General features: G+C 42.1%; 1 pseudogene; it reads left to right on the top strand.

The window, feature by feature from the left end:
* LOC113008944 (prestin-like) overlaps positions 1 to 16957 on the top strand; it is a 35935-nt pseudogene extending 18978 nt beyond the window's left edge.
* Positions 16958 to 18416: the final 1459 nt, after the last annotated feature.

The following is an 18416-nucleotide window of genomic DNA, read 5'->3' as shown; positions in this document are numbered from 1 at the left end:
TTAGTTTTAGGGTAAAGGGATTTTGAAAAGATGCACAAAGGAGCAAAAGATTGCAAAGGAGTTGAGCAAAAAGGCAGGAAGGAGGGAGGGCGAGTAAGAGGTCCTACTGTCATTGTGTGTGTGTCTGTAAAAGCCAGTGTTGTTATAGTAGAAAGAGATTGGGTGTAGAAGTTGGCCTAAAGTCAGTAAAGGCTATTTGTAGCACTGAGCCCATCTGTTAGATTAAGCACTTTAACAGTTTTCTTGAGATGGGATGTAACACTTTGTCTTCCCTTTCTAACTCTTTCCATTTGTCTCGGGTGCCTTGAGCTCCCCAAAGACGTCTTTTCACAGCTCTACAAAGCTAGACTAGCATGAAATACATGCAAATGAAGCCACAATTTCACAGTTTTATCATGGACACACATATTCAGATAAGGTCCAAGTTTCCAGTACCTGCTGTTTTGCACAGTGCTTTCCCTTTTATGTTTTCAATGCCTGTCTTACTAATAATACAGTCATTTTGCAAAGAAAATGAGAGAAGATGTCTGTGGAACATCGTGTGACGGAGTACAGTTGATTTTGTCAGTTAAGAGTTTTTCAGAACAATTGACATTACATATTAACCTCTCTTCACTGGTCCTAGCAAAGTTACTCCTTTCATTTCTGACACTGAACTGGCCGTGCCTTAATGATACAACATGTATATAAAGATGAACAATGGCATCTCTCACTGGTTTTGGACTGTATTTGGGTGATAAGCTGTATGTTAAGTTATCAGCTAATGCTAGCTAGACACACAGATAAGCTGCTAGTTATTAAGTAACAGACAAATAAAATACTAGCTTTCACTCACCAAAAGTAGAGCACACAGGAAGCCATATTATTTGTTAGATGATTGTATTAAAAGTTCAAAAGGTCACAAACGCAGAAACAAAAAGGTCCAGTTCAATGACTTGAAGTAGCGGAAGTTGAAGCCTTGCCGCGAGTTGGTGCTATAACCGCCTGCATTCAAGCGTCACGCTCCACAGCACTAATAATTCACAACTTTAAGTATTAATACTTTAAGCCCCTATAAAGGGATGAAATGTAAAGATGTCACAAAGGTGGAAAATTACTTTTTATACCAAGCTAGAAACTTTTTTCACCCCTGCTCTAAAGCTAGGCACTCAGCCACAGATAGCCACACATTGGTTTCTGAAGTGCCATATTGTATTGAAGCTTTTGCCATCACCAGCTTGGTTGGCAAAAAACCCGAGTTGACAAGAAGTCAAGTGTGAAACCGCACAATCATTGGCTAATGACTTCTGATGGACAGCTATTAGCCATCAAGTGTGCGGTTTTTATATCATTTTGTAACATGGTTACAAAATATTTCAGTTGATATTTTATTCAGTATGACCCAAAACAAATGAGTAAAATCAGAAAGCCATTTCTCGTAGCCTTCTGTAAGACTTCAGGTCTCTTTTACAACCACAGCTATCACCATCTGGTGGCCCTCAGAGAGAATGCAGGCAGGTCACGTTGGCTTGATTTCTCAGCCTCCGAGGTTGCTGCTTCAATTTAATCTAACTTGTGTATCTTCCCGCAGGTTTATGTACTGGTCAGACTGGGGAGGTCAGGCCAAAATTGAGAAGGCTGGGATGAATGGAGTGGATAGACAAATTTTGGTGTCTGAACACATTGAATGGCCCAATGGAATAACTCTAGGTAAGGAAAAAAACATGTAGCTTTGAACATTCAAAGCCCACGGAAGAAGGATGAAAAGCTAGAAGATGATGCCCAGATAGAAAAAATCAATCAGTTCTGACAGCAGTTTTGTTAAAAAAAAAAAAAAAGGTTATTATGCTGACATTGCTTTTAGAGAGAGAGAGAAAAAAGTGTCTCGAGTGAATTCAACACAAAGAAAAAAAACAACACATGGAGGAAAGCCAGAGAGAGACAAACAGCACAAGTTGAGAGAAGAAAATAGTCTATGGGTGCTGAAACCCACGTAGCTCTTATTGTTATATACCTCAGTTTGTGTCTGGCTCTCATCAATCAAGCCAGTGAGTATGAGGCTCCGAATTAATAAGCCAGACGCTCTGTGCTGTCGATACCTCCCCTCATCCCTTTCAACTCCCTCCGAAGCACCAGCCAATTCCTCTCAGCTGCCCTTGCCTGAGGAGAAATAGAAGCACACAGTCGCCACACTCTGTGGAATTGAGGTGTCGCCGCATCTGTATGAAAACAAATTATTTTTTGGAATAAGGCGAATGAGAGGTTTGGCGCCAGGCGGCTGTGGGAGAAAGGGTGAATTGTGTTCCCCTGGTCATTGATTTCATAGAGACCACCGAACAGTGCAGGTGATTGAGTCAGGAGAGGTGAATGGGGACCGAGAATCGTGTTAATTCTCTTCCCCCTTCAGTTTACTTTGGTGCTTTTATTGGATGCTTTTTTTTCATATACTTCCAGTGTTTTACCAATTTCGAATTGCTTATTGCACACAAAAGCTTAATTCTTTATTAATTACTAATTAAATTCTTGCTTTCTGTTTTTTAAATGTTTTTCTTAAAAGCATAATCTTAGAGTCTGGTGAAAAAAAGAGTAATACAGGGATTATTTCCTTTACTGTTTAAATTCAATGTGGTGTTTCGATTTCAAAGTAAACACCACAACACTTTGCCGCTCGTAGCAAGGACACAACAATGATTTGGGCCTAATATAAATAATATAGCAGTGGCTGAAATGTGGAGTTATTTGAGATTTGCGAAACAGCAAAGTTTGTCTTTAAAATAGGTCCAGCAAGACTAATGAATCTGTTCAAGGGCATATATATTTTCTCCAGCAAAGAAGTCAAGCGGCAATATTACAATCACATCTGTGTTTCTTAGTACGGGGCTGAGGTCGTCATGTCAAAGAAGATTGATTGTGTAGCTACTGGGCCATTACATCCATATACCCCTCACCCTGGGCCGTTTCACTCTGAGTGACCTCTCTCTCTCTCCATTCACCTTCTCCCCTACCCCCTCTTGATTTTGTTCTCTCTCGCTCTCCCCCTTCCCTGCATGTTCTCAGACTTGTCCAACAGACGACTTTACTGGGTGGACTCCAAGCTGCACCTGCTGTCCAGCGTGGATTTCAATGGTGACAACCGCAAAGTGCTGCTCTCCTCGCATCACCACCTGGGCCATCCCTTTGCCCTCACTGTCTTTGAGGTATAGCAGTTGAGAATTGAGATTCAAATGCAAAGAATCAGACCAGGTGGTAATGCCAGAGCTCTGGTCTGGTGCATACAGCTGTTTCTGTAATATGCATTTTTGAAAGTGTGCAGTGTTTTGTTTCGTTTCCAACCTTTTGGGCACCTTGATCCTACAATTGAAGAGCACTGCCCTTCTCAGGTTTTGTGCTGCTGTTTGAAGCTTCAAGGTCACAAGCGGCGCGCGGAAAGATTGGCAGTGGAGAAAGTAAAAAGGGGAAAACAATGTCAGAGACTGACTGCTGAGGTGGAAATCAAGACAGAGAGCGAGAGAAGCAAAAAGAAGAGATGGAATAATAGATTTGAGTAGTGTTTTATCAGCGTGGCTGATATTTGTCTATCATTGTTTCAGAACTACTGTCATATGAGTAAAGGTTATCAGAACCTAAGTGAGGGAGAGATTTAGTGATGGAGAGCTCACTGAAAGATGGGGGGGGAAGGTGAGAGAGAGAGGTCAAGTCCACTGATAATACGGCACAAAAAGCATGGATGGCTGCTGTGACTAAGCCCCACACACGGACACACACATACCCGCACACCATACAAGTCTTGCAGGTCTTTGCCTTTAAAAAGATGATAAAAATACATCCTCCCTGTAACGACGAAAAAACCTGCAGACACTCTTCCTGATTGGTCTCTCCGTCTCACACTCACCTCCTAAATCGTCTCTTCATTGTTTTATCGAGCTTTCCATGATATCAGCCTGTCTGTGTTTTCTCGTGCAGTCATTTGCTGCATTTTTCTGTTTTTTCTTAATTGATGTGTGCTTGCAAAGACAAAGCCGTCTGGGGTTGCTGTGGAAACCAAGTGCCGTGAGCACTTGTGCGGTTATATCGTGTAGTATCATTAAAGAGAATAATGAGCAGGTGTGAAAGAGCGGAAGGGAAATTGAGAAGGAAGCTGAGCTAGGACTACAAAGACACCGTACGCTCCGCCAAAGCAGTCACTACCTTCTGCTTTGGCACAAAGCTTAAACAGAGAGTCAAAGGTACAGACGTTTTTCCAATAAAACACCGGGGCTGTTTTTTTTCTTATCAAGCATGCAACTTCCTTACAGACTTAAAACGGTGTTTTTACTGTTTTTTGTTGTTTTTTTTAAGTAAACACTGCTCCCCTTTTCACCCACCGAGCACAGAGTAGGTGGCTTATTTTAACTAAACCGTCTCCAAGAGATGCCACGCCTCCTCTGTGTCCTTGTATTTGTTAAGTAGCTGTTATAATTAGGGTGGTTAAAAATAGAAATTAGCAAAGAGTGCCACCTGGGCTTTCTTCTCTGGCAAATTGGAGTAATGTGACTCTGTTTTTAAGTTTATTTGGGGCTGATTATTCTTACCAGAGAAGAGAGAGACTGGCTATAATCTTAAATACCTGGAGTGCTGGAGGGTAAAGATGTTAGAGTGGGGGCTAAATGGCATGTTTTGGGGGGGGGGGGGGGGGGGGGGGTTATTGCATTTTTGAAAAATTAACCAGCTACCTCGGATATAAAACACCTCTCTATTCAAGTAAACCACAACACATCCTCAAATGTAATCGTAAATTTAATCAAATAGCCATTGTTGGGATGAGGACATTTCTTTGCAGCAGACTGGCTTTTTTTCTTCCTTTTTTTTTTTTTTTTAAATTAACGGTGACTACAATGAATATCAGTGCACAGCTTCTAAGCAGAGACAAATGGTGTTTATGAAAAGCCATTTATTCTAAAGTTGTATGCAGATTATGCTCATTTGCAGCATGTTTGCTCCATACTTGAGGTCTCACGGTTCTGAATTACAGAATCACTGGACTCTGAAAATGATAAGCAACAACAGCTTTATAAAACCCTAGAATGACGCCCTCTTTAGAGAAAACATTTTTGTAAGTGTTCTGTTACTGAAATATGAAATATATCTCGTCATCACTGCCATTTGATTAGGAAAGTGTCCGATCTCAAGTGGTACAGCGCAAGCAGTTCTGGATCTGCAACATGCATGTGGCTTTATAACAGTATCTGTGGCATTAGCTGAGATATCTTTCATTTATTCTTCTTTTTTTTTAATAGGTTGATCGTTAATCATCAAGGCTGGTTTAGGGCTTTTTATTTATTTGTGTATTTCTCAAGCTGACTTTGCTTTATTTTAACCCAGGATCGCGTGTATTGGACAGACTTGGAAGATGAAGCGATATACAGCGCCAACCGACTGACGGGACACGATGTGGCCAAGGTCGCAGAGGACCTTAACAACCCCCTGGACCTGGTGGTGTTTCATGAACAGAGGCAGCCCAAGGGTAAGAAGAAGAAACGCATAGAAGCTTAGCACAGGTGATCTAAGTGGGGCTGTCCCAGATGACCTCAAATAAGTCAAAATGTCCGTTTCGTTTTCAGTCTGTCATACTGCCCAGTCTCTGTCTAGGTGCTGTTTGCCACTCGTAAGCGTGCAGGATCTTGTTCGGTATAATGAGCAGGATTTTGGGGCGTATGTGCACACAGGATACACAAAATCTAACCTCCTTCCTGAGTACAAAGCATTGCATTATCAGCACATAGACACGAGGATCCACTTAGTGAAACGGTCTGAAACAATAAACAGATAATCTGATGAGTGTGATTAGACCGGTGGATGTGACGGGCACGTCAAAACGATGTGTTTGTCTTTTTTTTTTTTTTGCACTCTCGATGTGTGTGACTGCACGCACGCGTGTGTGCCTGTCAACACCTCTGCTTGTGAATACCTGGGTGTGTTTGACACTGCGTGCCAGAAATGTGTTTGTGCGAGTGTTTTCATGCTTTGTTTTCTCTCCTCACTCACTGAGCGCTCAGAAGCAATCTTGTCTGTGCGCCAGCAGGCAGCTAATTGCATTCCCTCATTAATAAATCAAGAGTCCTGGTCAAAAAAAGAAGTCACAGAATTGGAAAATGTTTTCTCCCAAATGCCAACAAAAGCAAGACAAAACACTGCAAGGCTAAGTGAAGGTGCACCGAGTAGCCCCCCCAAGCACACGAGTAGCATTGATAAGCAAAGTATTTGATAAAATGTGACCTCGACTGCAACGCTTGGTGAGTTCAGACTCCTCTCTGCCCTGTCTTTTACCGATTTATCTTTGTTTCTCTTGCATTTTTGTATCATTTCTTATTTGTTAGTGTACTGCACCTAAGGAAAACCCCAGTGAGGAATATTATCTGTAAGTGTGGTTTGGTACAGTACTGTGCGTCTCCACATATTTCGAGGCGCTCAGATGTCTTTCATGTTTATCGACACACTTCCTTAAAAGAGGCTTTCGTCCGATCCTTCCCAAGTTGTGTCTGTTTTATTATTAATTTTTTGTGCGCTCAGTGGGTCTTTGAAGCCTAGGTTCACTCTTCTTAGTTGGAGACCAAAGAGAGGCAGCGCAGGAGGAGAAAGTGACGCTTTTATGGCTTAAAACCAACATAATTTTGTTGTTGTTATCATCTCGGTCCTTCTTTTTTCCTTCTTCATCCTCATCCTCATCATTTTCGTTCACTTTTCTCTTGCCTCCCTCTCTCTCCTCCTCTGTTTTCTTCTTTCCTTCCTACACTCTTCCTTAACCTTTTTTTCCCATCCTCCCCAGTTTGATGACTCCTTCCCAAACCTTTTACCACATTTGGAGCTTTGAGAACTTAGACAGCTGTTCTCATTACATAGTCATTATGCTGAGATACTGTACATCAAGTATAAATGTATTCCCAGCTTATTAAAATCTCACTCTGTGTAGCAAGTGATATTGCTGTTTTTCCTGACAGCTGATGGCGTGCTGCTCTCCAAAGCTACATAAGAAATCAGGAAAGATTGCGACCTGACCTAATTCTCGCGCTTCCCCACATGACACAAAACTGCAGTGTTTTTCCATGAGTCTGCAACTGTGCTTAAGAAACTACATGTAAATTTTTTATTTGGGTTACAGAGATTAAAAGCAGTTGAGACTCTCCTGCATTCACCTACGCATCTCTAAAGTCAGCAAGAGGAAGTGTGTGGAATAAAGATTAGCTTCCTAAATCTAGCATCAAACTAGTTAATAGTTTGATGGCAGCAGAAACTTTTTACCTACGTGTCAAATTTGATGCTGGTTTTTCTTTTTCTTAGGTTCATCCAGTTTTTCATGTGTTTTTTTCTGCAGATTGATGAACCTCAGCATCTGCGAGATGATATAATATAACATGATTATCCCCAGTCGTGTTACTGACATGTTTCCAGTTAACATAATTAGTTGCAAAATGTTTCTCCAGCTGGTTCTTTTTCATTAGCACTTACTTTTGCAGCCTTTTCTTACCCGTGTCCCAACTTTTTTTAAGACTAGTTATTGCCATCAAATTCAAAGTGGCCTTATTTTTTTGTTACAATTGTACATTCTGTAATTTTAAACCTTTGATATATTTTCTTTGTTCTAATTTGAATAAAATTTGGGCTGTTGAGATTTGGGCTTTGTGCAAGTTTTTTTTTCCTTTTCCAGTACAGCTCGTTAATAAAACATTTGGGGTTTTATTGTTTTCCAAGAGATAAATGTGTTGCCAAAAGTCTTTTTTAATATTTTTACATTTCTGCCTGTGTTCCCAAAGGTCCTGATACCTGTAATATGGGCACACTGCCTAATGGTGGCTGCGAGTACCTCTGCCTGAAGGCGCCTCAGATCACAGACCACTCCCCCAAGTACACCTGCGCCTGTCCTGACGGCATGGAGCTAGGACCAGACATGAGACGCTGCGCGATCAGTAAGTCTACATTCCACAGGCACACCTGAATGAATGATTCGTGTGGATAAATGTCACATGAGATTCACGCTGCTAGGATCACAGTGAAATTCAGGAGCATTGTTGCCATTCTCAGGGGTCGTTGGCTAACAGTGATCAGTCCAATAGTAAGGCCTGAATTTTCTCCGGTTCCTAAATTCTTTTACAAGCACAAAGAATCCAGGCTAACTTCTCAGCTACTCCATCAGTACAACATAGAACAGCAGTGGTGCACAGCAAGGCTGCAAGAACGAAGCACACAAGTCATTCTATGTATAAGTAAAATTATTTGGAATGAGCTTGTTTCTAAGTCAAACTTAACCTGACAGAAATATTTTGGAAAGACCTGAAGTTCATTTGAATAAACCCACAAACATGCAAGCCGTGTAATACTGGATTAAATTACCAAGAATATTTTTGTCTCATTTATTTATTTGAGTTATGTTCGTCTGTGTGACTAGTGTTAAAGTCTGATCATCTTTTAGGTCATATTTAAGCACAAATATTTAAAATTCTAAATATAAAGCGTTTCTATTTATACTGTTTCTATTTGTCATAATACTTTGGATACTCCAAATACAGTATTTTTCAATGTCTGCAATTTAACAGTACAATGTTTACAAAGCTAAAAGTGCCCTGGATCCTTCAGTGTTGTGTAAAACTATCTTGGGAACTAGGTCAGGGACTCTTCCCTGCACTTCTAACCTACCTCGCTGACCTTATTTCATCAGTCAGCTTGTCCCCCTGCCCTTATAGAGTCACTACATTTGTAACGTTGCTATTTTTACTAGACCTACACCTAATGTCTATATAGGTGAGCTAGGAGGAGCTGACACAGAGAAACGGGGGGGAAAGAGACGATGAAGATGTATTGAGGCAATATTTCAAAGAATCCCTGTGAGAGAGGCTGGGAGTAGGTGCAGGGGCAGTGAGTGCATTTGTACCAAAGCTTTTTGGATTCTTACTGTAACACAAACATTTCTGGTGGAAAAACTCACTGGTTTAATTGTGACTGTATTGGATCAAAATTTCAGTTTTACAACCACAAAGAAACGCATATCACTTATATTAAAAATAATGTTTAGAAAACACAAACCCGAATGTTATATCAGCAGCAGTGTGTGCACTGGGATTTGTGTAAATCTGATACACCAAAAAAAACAGTGATCAGAGGAAGAGCCTGGGGTGACATGTGGTGTAATTTAGCTTCAGCTAAAATCCCTGACTTGAATACTTCTTTTAGTACATGTAGTACACTATGAACCAAACGTACTGGTGTAGTACATCTGCTTTAACAACGTAGTGTTTTCTCAGATCATTTCTTGTGATGTGATATGATGTTTGCAACAACTGACTGCAACGCTTGCACTAAATTCTGCTTATTATGCGCTTGTGCAACTTATCCATCTGGCAACTTGTTACTTATGAATGTGTGAATGCACTTTAGCACAGTATGTACATAGAAATATCACAGTACCTGTCACGGTACCTATGTGGTGCTGTACAGGACTTTAAAGTGTCACACTTCTGATTAGCAGTAACACAGGTGTTATACCGGACTGCTGTGGTGCAGCTGAAAGCTGAAACGTGAAGCTTTTCATTTACTGATCCATTTATGTCTCAATCCAAACCTGTGGTGTGATGTAAGATCTACAGACTTCAGTTCAAAGCCTATAAATAAATAATTATGAGATTATGGTCATGAAATCTGAGTAAGATCATGAATACAAGCACCTAAAATGAATTTCCTCTATAAGGTGGTTGGGCTCAGCTTTAGAGATGAGACACTGAGGAGCTTGGACTTCTGGAGGGACCTTAGAGTAGAGCCGCTGCTCCTGCGTATCAAACACACCAGCTGAGCATCTATTTTGGATGCCTCATGGATGCCTCCTTTTGGAGGTTTTGCAGGCGCGCTCCTGGTAGGAGACCCCATGGTAGACCCAGAACCCTCAGAAGAGATTATAGATCTCATCTTATAAGACAATGGAGGCATTGCTGTTGACTGCAGTTGTATGCTGAATATTGATGCAGAGCTTACAAGTGGAAATGGCTGCAACAGCTGAGCAGTCTGGAGAGAAATCTCAAATCCTACTGGTTGTTTTTCTGTTGCGCAGTTCGACCCCGAGCAACCACGACATCTGCCTCCACCGCAACCACAACTTCCACGATGACCACCACAACAAGCACAACAACAACAACTCCCACAACCGTTGCCACGACCACAACGCCCTCTACCACCACCACCACCACCACCACCTCTGCTACTACCACATTACCACCCACAGCCAAGACTACAACACCAGCCCCTCCTCAGACCACCAGGAGCGGCAGAATCACAGAGCACCCTCGGACTCCCGCCGCTACCAGTACAGAGACGACCAGTTTGAGCAGCACTAGTCAGAAGTCCACGTCCACACACACCCCCTTATTGGCTGCCGTGGCTCCCAACAGCATTCAGAAAGAGAGCAATGCCAACCTCTCCCACAGAGGTAAGTGACATGATGACAGGAATGTGGATGTGTGTAAAGCGAGTGTTTTCTTCTGCTCTGCTACCATCACTGCTGTTACCACCATCATTAAATCAGCAGGAAGCTAAAAACCAATACTTTTATCCCTCCTTTCTCTAGCTTCTCCTCCCCTCCACTTTTCCCTCTGATCATTTGCTTTACTGGCCCTACGACCTCCTCCTCTATTCCTTTTCTCATCTGCTCACACACCCGTCCGAACGCTTCACAGGCCTGCACTATGTCTCGGTCTGCTTACTGTTGATCCCTCGCGACCAGCGTCTTAACAGAAGTGTCAGAGCTAAGAAATGACAGTCCCCTCCATTCTCGCATAAAACTACTCATCACTCATCCTCACTTTCTGACAGCCTCTCTCTTACTCTCTTTGTCTTTATCTCTGTCTTGGTCTCTCCCTCTGTACCTCTCTCCCCTTCTCTCTTTAGCTCTCGCTCGCTCTCTTTCTATAACTGGCAGTGTTCTTCATTCTCGCGCCAATCACGCTTCACTGGCTCGCAAGAAAAATACCACTTTGCAGCCCAGACAAACAGTGACAGCAGACTAACAGCCGTAACAATGGTTTACAAAGCCACGCTAAGAATTAAATTGTACTTGGAAGCGGACGAGAATCCTTGATAGCACCACGCAGCAAAATTGATGAAGCCACCAAATTGTGAGATCAGTATTTTTCAGCAGTTGTTTTGAAAGTCTTCTTAGCTTTTTTACTGCATGGCAATATTAAATTGAGACAGTCAACCTGCCGAGGCAGCTTTTTATTTTGTCTTTTGTTTCTAAGAAAATGAAAAAGGTTCCCTTTTTAATACTGACTCTTTAGATGAATATATATTTATGTCAGATAATGGGTCTGTGCACTATTTAAATGCCCTAAAAGAAAGATTAACACTAAAACACTTATCATAATACTTGTATATCTTTATGTCATTCTAACAAGTAATTTAGAGGAGAGAAAAAAGAATTAAAAGAGCAGGTGTTGAGGATGAAAAAAAGCTGTACAGATGGAGAGAAACAGGGAAAGATGATGAAAGTTTTAAGTGGGAGTTGGAGGACAGGGAAATGAATGAGAAACGGAGCAAGGAGTAAAACGAAGGAATGTTAAATGTAAAAAACAAAAACGTGCAGTGTGAGACAGTAAAGCCACAGAGAACAAAGAGTGAACAGAGAGCGAAAAAGAACATGACAGTCCAGCACTTTAACGGGGAGGATGGGAGTTGTAGATGACACAGTGTTGGGAGGAAAGGCGGCATTTACATGGATATGAAACGACGGGATGGAAAAAGAGGTGGGAGAGAAAGTGATTTTCTGGGAATTAAAGAGGTTGCCTGCTGTATTACTTTAGGGGTCGCGGTACTTCAGAGTTACTAAGAGGCGAGAGGCACGTTTCTTCCGGTCTCTGAAGTTGTCAGCCCTCCTCAGCACACCACAAGTGCTCCAGATGAGAGGTGGAGCAGACACAGATGAGAAAAATGGGGCATGAACAAGACGAGTCTCCAAACCCACGGGCCATGTGTTATAATTTTCAACTCGGTGCACACTGTCAAGTTTGCCGGCATCAGCTGTTACACATGTGCGCTGCTGGGGGGAGGGAGGGAGGGCATGGTGGGGCGAGGGAGAACCAGGAGTCTGATTGGGGAGGGCAAAGATTAAACACAGCTGGTAACCAATGTTTTCTTTTGATATCGGTAGTAATTTTGCACATCTTTCAGCGACATTAAAGAAAATTAATTTCAAGATTTTTGGAAAAAAAACAAAAAAAAAACAGACGTGTGACAGATATGAAAGAGTCTGTAGAAGCCATGATGCTGCCCGTAACAACGTCCAGATGACAGGTTTGGTGGCGGGTTAGTAATGGTCTGGGGGGCACAGACCTCTACAGGCTAGGCAATGGCACCCTGACTGCTATTAGCTCCCAGGATGAAATCCTTGGAGCCAATGTCAGACCCTACACTGGTGCACTTGTTCCTGGGTTCCTTCTGGTGTGTGACAATGCCTGACCTCATGTGATAAAAGTGTGCAGGCAGTTCCAAATCCACTAAAAGACCTCTGGGATGTTATGTTTTGGTTCATCCGATCCTGTATGGTCACACCTCAGACTGTCCAGGAGTTCAGTGAAGCCCTGGTTCAGATCTCCCAGGACAGCATCCGTCGTCCTGTTACGAGTGTGCCCCATCTTGGTCAGGGATGTGTACAAGCACATACCATTTTGAGATGCTGCAATGAAATTTCCACAAAACAGCAATAGCATGCTGCATCATTTTTCACTTTGATTTTCAGGGTCTCTTTGAATTCAGCCGTCTGTGGGTTGATCATTTTCATTTCGATGTGGCATCTTCTCATTCCTAACACATTACCCAGTCCATATCAGTACAGATATTGATCTGATGTGTTTTTAAAGTATATTTTTGAGCAGTATATTTACGATATACTGTTTTATTAATCATTGTTAATTGTACTGGATATAGCATTCTAACCCTGACAGTTATATTTAAATAATAAGTGGCAGTAAACGTTTTGATATTAAAATCCCTCCAGTAAGAATGACCCTCATGAAATTGAGACTTTTGTCCCCTTTTCTTCTTCTTCTCCCTTTCTCAGTGCCCTCCCTTTCTAGAACAGCCTTCTTCCAGAGCAGTTTCTTTAATGAGATTCAGTTAATCTGCCTTTTTGAGTCTTACTGTTGGACCCACTGGACGTCACTCACACTTAAGAAAAGCCAAAATTCGCTTCTGCTGACTCAGAACTCGCTGTCTGAAGTCGCTTCACCTTTTGTGGCTCTCGTGTGTGCGCACGTGTGTGCATTTATTTGCATTTCATTCACTATATGATTTAATTTATGAAGAATGATTTGCATCTGCATTGTCTGTCACATCCGTCACATGCCATCTGTCTCTTTTTGCCAGCCATAGAACTGGAACAGTCACTTTGTCGAATGAACCAATCAGTATGCAGGGCCAGCACTGTGCTCTCTTGTGTTAATCTTCCTTACCAGACTTCATTATAGCCATCTGATCACACTTTTGGCTAACAGCTAGCCTGCTGCTAATACGAGGGTTGGGAGCGAGATTAATGTCAAAAGCTCCCCCGCCGACCTGTTGGGGTGAGAGCTGAAGGGGAGTAAGGATGCAAAGCATGTCCAGAATAAATGTCTTCTGCATTGCATTGTGACACAGTTTTGAAACGTCTCGTAGAAAAAGAATGGAGTAATGCGAGATCATGTGCTCGTTGCTTATATTCATACAAATTCTGATGCATTGGTTTCTGGAAACGCATTTGTTCCTTCGTGTATTAAAAGGCATCTCACTGCATTTTTATGCCATCCCTGTGTGATTCATTGGCTTTTTCATTTACACATGCTGCTGGGGGAAGACAAAGTCAGCAGTCCAAACTGAAATCAGATGGATTCTCTGCCCTTATATTATGCAAATATCCTTTTCCAGCCTTTCTTTTGATGTTCCCGTGTTGAAATCTCTCTTGCTCTCTAGGAGGGCACTTGGTGGGGTTTGAAGCAAAACTTTTTCTTGGTTTGATTCTCTTTTTTTCTTGTCTTCCATCTTTCTGTTCATCTCAGCTGCGAGTGATCACTACCTCATAGGTAACAACATCACAGTAGCTGTTCTGGGGATAGTCATTCCTATCGGTGAGTACTGTTGACTCCCTCACTGTGTTGTCTTTGCTTTCTGCTTGCCTGCCTCTCCCTCCTCGCTCCTTCAAGTCTGCTTAACTGCATGTTGCGTGCGTTTTGTTGTTAATGTGAGTATGAGGTTATGTGTTTGTGTGCGTGTGCCTGGGTTTTAGGATGTTTGCGTTTCCACCTGGCTGATTAAATCTAAAACATTCTCATTAAAATAATAACAATTCAACACATTATATCTGGTTCAATAGTGAGATTCAGGCATAAAATTGTATCGCATCTATTGAAAAAATGTACTGAGGTATGGTATTATCCAGCAACATCCTCGTGGCCTATGGCTAGAAAAAGCCATTACATGGAAGTGAGCCCCTCTGTCAGTAAACGGCCAGGCCGCTGTAATATGCACATTATGTCATTATTAATGACATTTGAGCAAATGTGAAATTCAATTCAGGTTTTGTCATCACACGACCAGCTGTTAGTACATTTTGCTCGTGTTCACCGCTCTGATCAGATCGTATCAATCAGGCCAATGTTCTGACCTATTTCTGTGACCGAGCGGACTAAGAGTGGGTTATACCGCTTTACGGGAGACGAGGGGAGAGAAAAGTGGATTAATGCCATGAAATTGTGTTTTTGGCCTGGAGCAGGAAGCTAATGACCTCAGACATAATGCTGTTGTCTGTTTAGGCAATAAAGAGAAAACCATCAAGCTGCCTCTACAAAGGCAGAAAAAGGCAATTGTAGTTCTTTCAATCAAACCGGCTTAGAAAAGTTAATCTACTCTATTAGCTCCGATTAAAATGAAAATCGAATTTTATGGAAATATTTCATACTTTCATGCCCAACGTGACTGGGAAATCAGCTGAATGTGCAAATGGCCTTATAGTGGCAGCATATGCCACTAATTGAGATCTCTTTCATCCCTAATATTAACAAGTTTGATAATTCAGGGGAGCGCTAAAAGATTGTAAAGCTATTTTTTTTCTCTTTCCAGTCTCTATAGTTGAAATATCAGCTCATTAAAATAACCCCGGAGACTATTAACCCTTTCCGCTTTATCCTTTTTTTGTCCTTCTCCCATTTATTGCCACCACAAATCTTTTTTTTTAGCAGCTTTGAAACATTAATGTTGGAGGTCCACACGGGCTGGATTTCTGCACCCCAGCTCTCCGCTCATACCCAGTAATGCACCACACCCACCCACAGCTCCATAAGGGGAAGCAGCCCAGCAGTGATTATCAGTTTTAGCCAAAGACAGGCTGTTTTGCCACTCGCTCATTGGAGATAAATTTTCTAAATGAGAGGAAAGCTGATGGGGTTTTTTTGTTTTTTTTCCCTTTAAACCATTGAGCATTTAGAGAAGAACAAAGGAGGAGCTGGGGTTTCCAACCCAGCCACGAAGGAATCTCAAGTGTCTATCTAATAAAGTCGCAATTAGACAGGCGTACTGTAGCGTAGGAAAACACATCTATGAATGCAGGCACACATATCCAAACCTCCTTGACGTACCTCTGATTTGGGTGTTTGCGCTTTCATTATACAAAAACTCTAAAGCATGCACTGTACACACACACACAGGTCCTTGCAGGGCAGTTATGCTGATATGGTAATGAAAGAGGAAGAGACGGCGCTTATCTCAAATCCTCCAAACCCAACCCTTTCCCCGTTTCTTCCTCCTCCTCTTACCCTCTTCTTATTCTCCTCCCATAACCCCATCCGGACACTCCAGATATTAATTTTTCGGTGCAATAAAATACAAATTATAAATCATTGCCCAAAATTCTGTTTTTTGAGCAATGCGCACCCAGGATTATATGCTGATGACAATTAAGCAACCTTGTGGGGCTTTATTCAAAAACAAGGTCATAATCAGTGGTTACATGGTGGTTGAAATGGTTACAGATTTAATATAAAATGCCAGTTTGGTTCAGTGTGCCCACGTGTGTGTGTGTGTGTTGGAATGATGTTTATGTGCATGTGTACCATGCAGACATTTATGTTGCATATTGTGTGTGCATGTTTTTGATCATTTCGTGACACTGAGGGGGGGATATAATGCAATGAATGATTAGTTCCTCTTTGAAGGCTCATTGTTTCTCTAATAAATGCTTAGATTTTTTAAAATGCAGATACAGAAGACATACGGGGGATGAAACATAAAAAGCTCAGCCCACTAAATTTATAGAAACAGATGCATAAAGTGCCACCAGTTTTTCTAACAGTTTCAGAAAAGTGGACTGCTTCCCCTTCAGGTTCATCTCCTTGTGCACCTCTGGACGTTTTCCAGAAGGCGAATATTTCCATGTTTTTTTTTGTTGTTGTTTGTTTTGTTTTGTTTTTAAAATTTTTGAGAAGCTGTTATGCAAACAACATTTCAAAAACCAAAACTGAAAAATAATGAGCCTTCAGGTGAACAGTGCAACGTGTGTTTGTGCGTGAGTGCTTAAAGCGCCGCTCTGTGTCCCCCGGGCTGTGTTAACGCTCCCGCCGTGTGTTGTTGTTGTGTGTGTGTTAAACACATGCAGTCCCTATCCTTGCCACAGTGGTCATCGGATTGCTCTGCACCGGTGGATACCTGGTCTGGCGCAACTGGCGGCGCAAGAACACCAAGAGCATGAACTTCGACAACCCAGTGTACCGCAAAACCACAGAGGATGACGACGACGAAATCCACATCGGGCGTCAGAGCGAGTCCATCGGTCACGTCTACCCAGCAGTGAGTGGCAGCCACAGTCAGCCATTCATAGCGCTTCCTCTAGGGGGCGGCGTCACAGACAACAACTCTCACTGGTATTCGGGGGCGCCGATGCTCTCGAACGCTAAGTGAGAGGTACTGCGGAGGAAAGGAAGAGGTGTGAAATATTTGAAAATGGGAGTTGGCACGAGGGTTTGGAAAAGCCCGTTTTCTTGTACATGTCAGCCGGTGGAAAGAAAGAACAGGCTCGCACACGTTCACATATCATTTTATTTCTTTATGTTTTTGAAGTAATTACCGAACACACCTGTCACGCGTACACGTAAACCCTCGACACACATTTCGTTCACCTTCAGCGACCATATTCATGCGATACATCCCTGCTGCCGACCCGCCATCCCATTTATTTGTGCATCGTGTTAGTGTTTTTGGTTGTTGAAGTGAGTGATCCCCATTTCCTGACAAAACCCTTGTGCACAGGCAAAGCATTATTCCTTTGCTTCAGAAAGGTTCAGCAGCCAAGAAATCATGATTAGTGCAGATGAGATGCAAAAAAAGAGAGGTGAAAGAGGAGTTGCTCTATAGCCACTGCTCACAAATAAATTGGACATGTAGAGTAGATAGTTGCGTCATAGCATTGAACTAATGCGATTTTGTTTTGAGGTCACACAAAATTTGAAAAAAGGAGCACAAATCAGGATGAAGGACTCTCTCGAAATACAATTTATCTTGCAGAAACCATAAATCTCAGCAACGCAATTTCAGGATTACCCTGATGACTTCCCATTGATGTATATGCAGTTTTAAAAGTCACTGGAAGCGGCATTTTCTACAAACCCTGGATACAGTGGCAGCTGCAACACGTAGCAGTAAAGTAAAATGCCCTTAAATCCAGACTGTGCGTCATTAGGAGTTTATGACATTTACCGAATATGCTTCTTGTTTTGGGTGTCAGAGAGCAAGCGGCGAAGGGCAGCCAAAAAGCATAAAGGAGGGAGGGCGAGACGGGAGTCTAGCGCTTTGATCTGTTGGCATGGTAACACAGATTTCTTTGTGAGAGAGAGAATGATAGATATAGTTGTATGGTAGCAATCATCTGAACGATAGAGAGTATTTCATATTCATTGCCGACGCGATGGCAATATAGAAAAGCTAACGATATCAGTCACTAAGCAACATATGGAGCAGTACACACAAGGATTAACCACTTGATTAAAAGTAAAAAAGAGATCAAAAGCTCTCCGCACACATTTCGAAACAACCATAGATATAGAGTATTATCATTTGTAAATAATGTGAGGAAAGATGACGCAGAATTAATCTTTAAGCGAATCAATAACTAAAAAACACAACCCTGGAGTTGTTAGTCGCTGAGCCATGGGCAGGTAAACAAGCTGATATATAGTAAGGACACTTGATCGAAACGCGTAAGTCTGAAAATTCAGTATCACGGGAATCTCGCAGCTTGCTCTTCCGTTACGTGTCCCTGTCTAGATGAGTGTACTTGTTGGGGTTTATACGCCCCCCATTCCAGTCCATCTGCTGGGCCACTGCTTTTATTTCACAGTCCAACGCTGTTGGTGCTGAGCCCCTACATTCGAAAAACAGACGGGAATATGAGCACATTG

Source organism: Astatotilapia calliptera, chromosome 17 (genome assembly GCF_900246225.1).
Source record: "Astatotilapia calliptera chromosome 17, fAstCal1.2, whole genome shotgun sequence".
Taxonomy (NCBI): domain Eukaryota; kingdom Metazoa; phylum Chordata; class Actinopteri; order Cichliformes; family Cichlidae; genus Astatotilapia; species Astatotilapia calliptera.
The sequence above is the reverse complement of the archived record's forward strand: the minus strand, read 5'-3'. Positions and strand labels throughout refer to the sequence as shown.